This window comes from Pinus tabuliformis, chromosome 1_2 (genome assembly GCF_031772625.1).
Source record: "Pinus tabuliformis cultivar Carrire ecotype Pingquan chromosome 1_2, CPIR1, whole genome shotgun sequence".
Lineage (NCBI taxonomy): Eukaryota > Viridiplantae > Streptophyta > Pinopsida > Pinales > Pinaceae > Pinus > Pinus tabuliformis.
Window position 1 is genome coordinate 1024461132 of NC_142298.1, and position 6813 is coordinate 1024467944.

Consider the following 6813-nt stretch of genomic DNA (forward strand, 5'->3'; position numbering starts at 1 on the left):
TGGATAAATAAGGATATAGAGTTGAAGGTAACAAAACAATGGAAAATTAGATTTGCCATCATAGCTAATTTTATTAATGAAGTATAACTAGATGTGATTCCCTTTAATGTATGTCGAGTTTTGTTTAGGAGTCCCTACATGTACATGCAAGATGCAATATTCATGCAAAGATCCAATCAATACCGACCTATCAAGGATGGAAAATCATTCACTATCAGTGCACACAGAGGCAAGTCGAAAATATCATCGGTAAGTTCCAACCAAGCCGTGAAATTGATCAATTCCAGTAAGAAGTATGTTGTTAGACTTTAGGCTTCTGTGGTAGTTTTTTGAAGTAGCATTATCCGGATTCTCCACAGTATTATGCTTCTTATGTTGACGTTTCGAACCCCAAAGGGGGTCCATCCTCAGGACCAAATTTGATAAGATATGAATGACAGTTATTTTTGAGAGAAGAATCTTCCGACCAGAGTATAAATACAAAACCTAAATTTTTTTATATATATAAGCTGACCTATGAATTTTTATTTTAATTATCATTATTATTATTAATTTATTTTAATTTATTATTAATTTAATTATCTTCACTCTGCTGACATCACAATGGATGTAAATTTCCACAGCGAAAGAAATGGATTCCACAATATTTATAAACTTGTCCCCAATGTTTGCAATTACGACTGTCACTATGTGATATTTGAACATCTGAATGACGGCTTATGTTTCAAAGCTCTACCAATTAGTGTTGCAACCATCCCCTTCAATTTGTATGCACCGTTGAACTCTAAAAATTGTGTTATTTACACATTTAATTTATAGTGCCAAATCATAATTAAGAGCAAAGCTTAAGCAAGTTCGAGAAACAAATCTAAATGCAGAGTGCGAATAGTACTCTGGGATGGAAAACTTTCTGAGATTGACGAAACGTAGGACAAGTCCGAGCTAGGTAGCCATAACATGTGCACATAACAAGATAGCTAGAGTTAGTTTCTGTATGTAGGTTTGGTGACAAAGAAATTGGTGAGAAGAGAAGGAATGTAACTCACTAGCTGTGGAGAAGGAAAATGGGTCAGGTTTCAAACTTAACAGAAAAGAGAATTTCAACGCGTGAAGAGGAGGAAGAGAAAATATTAAGTAGAAAATAAATGGTTTATCAAAGGAGTGCCCATGTGCAACAGAGTAATGTTATAGAATATTTCTATAGCTCACAGGCCAAACAGAGAAATGACAAACAATCATCATTCAAACCAATGCAAGGCTGAAAGAATCTGAAAATGCTTAGGGCTGGCCTATGCTCTGATACCATGTTAAACACAACCATGGCAAGGATAGAAGATATGAAAGATAAGCATTAGATGAATATATTATTCACCTAGTATACATTTATAGTACATTGGAGTGACTCTTAGATTCATCTTCCAAGGTATCTTGGACTCCCTTTGACTATTCAAATTCCTCACCATATCCTTAGTGGATTAGGTGTCCAACAAAGAGAGATCAAATTCCTTGAGATGCAAACCTCTTTTAGAGTGAAAATAGATTTAATCTCTTTCAACACTTGGTAAGTCCAAAATTAAAATGTGGTTAAACTAATTTATCTATTCTATTCTATTCTATAATATAATATAATATAATATAATAATAATATCAAATTCATTTCCAAAGCTCAAACAAACAACACAGTCACAAAATGCTCATAATAAACACCTAGATATATTGAAATAAGGTTGAGATACTAGATTTAAATGAGACATTGTATTGAACATTATGGAGGTTGTTTCACAAGAAGGTTTTAATTGCATAACTATTGACATAAGTAGTGGGCATTTATTTTCTATATATATATATATATATATATATATATATAGATATAGATATTGTAATTTTTTTTTTTGTTAATTAATTTTATATTTGATAGTTTAAAGTATTTGTTGCCATTTTTAAAATATAAGTTTAATTTTTATAAATGATAGGTTGTTGAGTGATTTTGAATTTTAAAAAATATCTTATTACTATGATAACATATGGTTTATAGAAGAAAGATATGTTAATGATCCTGGTGGCTCCAGAGACACACAGGATAAAGAGGGCTTATGAACGCTCAAAAATCAAAGTGCTCAGAATGACTTCGACCCAGGACCAGAGCATAGATCTCTTCGTCCTAATCGCGAAGGTGCAAACGGTTCGTCAATCCGAGCTTGTATGAGGGACAACGAGCCAGTAAAAGTTTTGGTCAAAGCTGGGCGGTGGGTCAGGTTTAAGTGTCCTACAATTTGAACGACCCCGAGGCATGAAACCTAGCTCCTGAAATCGGTCGAAATTGTGGCCTCATTAATTTCCCCAATATCCCTTATTTTCTAAAGATTTGGAAAACCACCCCTATTTCTAATAATATATATATATATATATATATATATATATATATATATATATATATGGTGGCGGGCCACCACCACTGCCACCCACAAAACTCCATAACAAAAATAAATTATTTAAATGTTGACGGGCCATGACCCCCGTCGGCCCAACCGCAACACACCATTCAAATGTAAAATTTTGGGTTGAATGTAAAATTTTGGGTTGGCGGCCATGACCCCGCCACACCCTCCTCCTACACACTAACCATATGAAAACATAACGTAACGGGGGTGGGCAGGCCGGTCCACACCCCAACACATATTTATTATGCAGTTGTCATATTAATAAGAGGCTAGTAGGTATCGAGCCCGCGCCAACCATGTGAGCTGGCCCGCCACCGTGCGACAGCCCCATGTATCACACAAAAGAAGCAGAGAAGCAACAGAGTTTCTCACTCCGGAAGGGAGTGTGAATAACTGCGTAGAGGAGAAGAGGAGGAATTCGACATTTTTTTTAGAGATGACATCAGAAGGGTTGAGAGATCAAGATCGGTTGGAGGGAACCTCCACCTATGTGATCTGGAAAGCTAGAATTTCCTGCCACCCAGATGAACATGATCTCAAGACTTACATCGATAGTATAGAAATTATACCCACAGATGCAGATCTGCTTAAGAATTACAAGAAGGAGATGGTGAAAGAAAAGAGGTTGAGTCTCAATGGGGTTCGAGATCACGTGGTGTCTCACATAGCTGGTAAGATACTGCCCGACAAATGTGGGAAGTACTTGCTACGTTATACGAGGTATCTTCTAAGCAGTGGAAGATGTATCTTGAGGAGAAGCTGAGATGCATGAGGATGTAGAAAGGGGAGCGTATATAGCCCCTCCTTACTAGGCTTCAGGATGTCCGGGACCAGCTATCTTCAGTAGGGTCAGCGCCCCGGCCTACATAATTGGTGTGGTTAGCTCTAAACAGTGTTTCCAAAGAATGGAAATTTTTCATCTAGAGTATATTGGGCGGAGAAAAACTGCCAGATTGGGATCATATGTGGGTTGATTTGCAGCAGGACGAGATGAGGCGAGATTTGGTGAAGAGCACCATCAATGGTACCAGCAGTAATAGTGGGACGAAGCAAGAAAAGGAAGAGGAATACGTGACCCTCACATCAAAGGGGCAGCAAGAGCAGTGCAGGAGGAAGAAGGACATTTCCAAGATCAAGTGCTTCAGGTGTGGTGAGCTTGATCACTACAAAACAATGTCCTCTCATAAAGAAGGACAAGGAGGAGAAGTTGGATTAGTAGGTTGCATTCGCAGAGATTGAAATGTTGTCCTCCAGATTGGAGGAAGAGTTTTCCATGATCATCGAGATACCTCCGGGAGTGAGGTGGGGTGATTTAGTTTTTGTAGCTCCAGAGAGCTACAAGATGGGCAGGATTCTTGAGGAGGTCCACCGCATGAATAAATACCTTGCTACGAGAGCCAAAAACATGCAGTAGCAAGATGGATCAGTTGCAGTTGATGTAGTCAGGTGCCAGAGTGACAGATGCAGTGGCTAGCAGCAATCGGATGCTGGGAAATGCAAAGTAGAGTTGGCAGCAGTGCATTTGGCACATAGCAGAGTTAGCAGCAATGCAGAGGCTTCAGTGGTAGCGCATATTCTAGCAATAGTCAGGACTCAGGTGACAGATGCATCAAACTGACCACAGTTGGCAAAGAAAATTTTAGGGGCGAATGTTTGCCCTTTGGCGAAATTAAGGGGTTTTAAATTTTTAGTGGGCGAATGTTTTGTATCATAGTACATTTTTACAAATCACCTCAAATAGCCCACCTTATTTTAAGGGAGAGGGTAAAAAAGGTAAATTTAGCCCTTGAAATTAGGAGTTACAACCTTCCATTCGTCCAGTTTCAAGAATAGGTTTTATTTAAGTGAATCCTATGGGCCAAAGGCCCAAATACCATATTTATAAAAGAGGTATGGTAAATTAATAAAAATATAAATAAATGAGAGGTATGGTAAATAAATAAAACATTTTTTATATTTACTCCATAAGTCACCTTATATACATGCAAGGGTGTAAACAAATAAAAATATCAGTAAAGTGGAGGTATGGTAAATTAATAAAATGTCTTTTTATACTTACTCAAAAGGTATGGTAAATAAATAAAAATATAAATAAACTAGACGCATGGTAAATAAATAAAACCTCTTTTTATATTTAGTCCATAACCCTCGTTCTATTTATGAAGGCTCAAGAAAGAGGTTTTATTTAAGTGAATCCTATGGGCCAAATACCATATTTGTAAAAGAAGTATGGTAAATTAATAAAAATATAAATAAATGAGAGGTAGGGTAAACAAATAAAACATTTTTTTATATTTACTCCATAAGTCACCTTATATTTACAAACACTCAAAAAATGCGTTATATTTAGGTGAAACCTATGGGCAAAATACTATGGGACAAATACCATGGACTAGATTGTTATTAATACCATGCAAAAAATAAAAATGGCACATGGTATTGACCCATGTTATTCACCTGGAATGTAGCCTATTTAAATGGGGGAATTAAACCAGCATAGATCCATCTTTACTCTGGATCTACTAACCCCTGAGAGGTATCAAATATCGTGATATGCAAACTAGCATAGAGTGAAAAAATATTTGATCCGATCAAGAGTAAAAATGGATGTTGTAATTTAATGTATGTTAAACATTTTAGCTTGGTTAAAATAAAAAATAAAATAAAAATCAACCATTAATTTTATTAATTTTTATAAATTACTAATAGTAATTTTTAAGCTCCAAGTTTATGATAACCCATGGTATTGACCCATGGTAATACCATGGTATTCATGTGAGCATAGACTATTTAAAGGGGAAATTCTATCATCTTAGATCCATCTTAATTCTGGGTCTACCAACTGCTCAGAGGGATAAATAGATTTCATCCCCCTAAGAGTGGTAGATGTGGAGTTAAGATGGATATAGGTTCGTTTTTATGATAATGAAGATATTAAATAGACTTAGGAAATTATATTGTAAAAACATCTTAAGGTGAATGGTTAAAGCATAGACATTGGACAAGTATATTTGTATACTTCTGTTTTAAATTGAAACAAATCCAGGGCTAAAAGGAATGGATTGATTGCACTAGCCATCCTTCGATAACTTTCCAACATATGCTGGAGTAAACAGATTGTAATTTGGGTAATTTTTCTAATTGCAAACAGGAACATATTTGTGTATTGACAGGGTGGTTACGAGGTCCCTAGAAGTGATGAATTTGAATTTTTCTTGGTTTTATATATAGTATTAGGTTTTTTCTCATGCTTTCTGTGAATGGCATAGGTGAATTTTATCCTACACCCACTAGGTTATCGATATGTAATTTCGGTAATTTTGATTTCAAAATATATTTTAAAGAAATGCAATGATTTCATTTGTGTATTCAATAAACACAAGATTTTATAATTGAGTAAAATATTCGCCATGCCTGCTGAGAGATTCGCCAAAAAATTATATATACATATCATATTATTGATAAAATTGCCTTCCATTTTTCCTATATACCATGGAGATTCTCCCATTTATTATACATGTAAATTTAGAGGGGGTTCTTAAAATTTTCAGTTGGTTCAGTATTTTGGATGTTTTTCCATTGCAGTTGTTGCAATTGCAATAGTAGCAGATGGAAAGGAAGTTGCAGTGCAGAAGCAGGTAAAAATTTGTTAATGTAATGAGACACTTCTTTTTCCTATTCTACACATAGAAAATTTTCCAACAATGTAAGAATCGCCTCAATTGGAGTTTGTATGCAAAAGTTATACCACTTAAAAGTTGACCTTCCTATTTTTTCCACCATAATTCGAAAGGGTGCCACATCAGCCCCCATTACTCATGGAAAAGTGGCTAACCACATGGTCATGATGAAGAAGACTTTAGAATAGTCAATAATGTAACTCTAGTTAAGAGTTGAAGGAGTCCAACCTAACCACTAATAGGCTATCTAGTTAGGTTATAACTGAGCCACTAGGAAGAAAATGAGTTCAGTTCTTTTCAAGTGTATTTGTTCCATAAACAAGCATAGTAGTTGAGAGGGATAGGGAGAGAGCACATAGAGCGAATTTGTGCAATGTAGTAGCCCACGAGCCATAGGCCTTAACTCTTTGTACTCACTACCATTTTCTATCGAGAGAGAGACAGCGCATAGTGGTCTTACCTTCCAATTGGGTCTTCTCCTGAAAAGGTTTCCATAGTTATATCTTCTGTGAATCGTCATTTCTGATTTTTATTTCGTTGATCTCTATTTTATGCATAATTATAATTTGCATGCATACACAATAAATAACAATTTATATATCTAGAAATCTAAAGAGAAATAAACCCTCATAGTATAGATTTCGTATTTTTAAGTATAATTTTATCAGATATGTTGTGACGGACTATCCAGT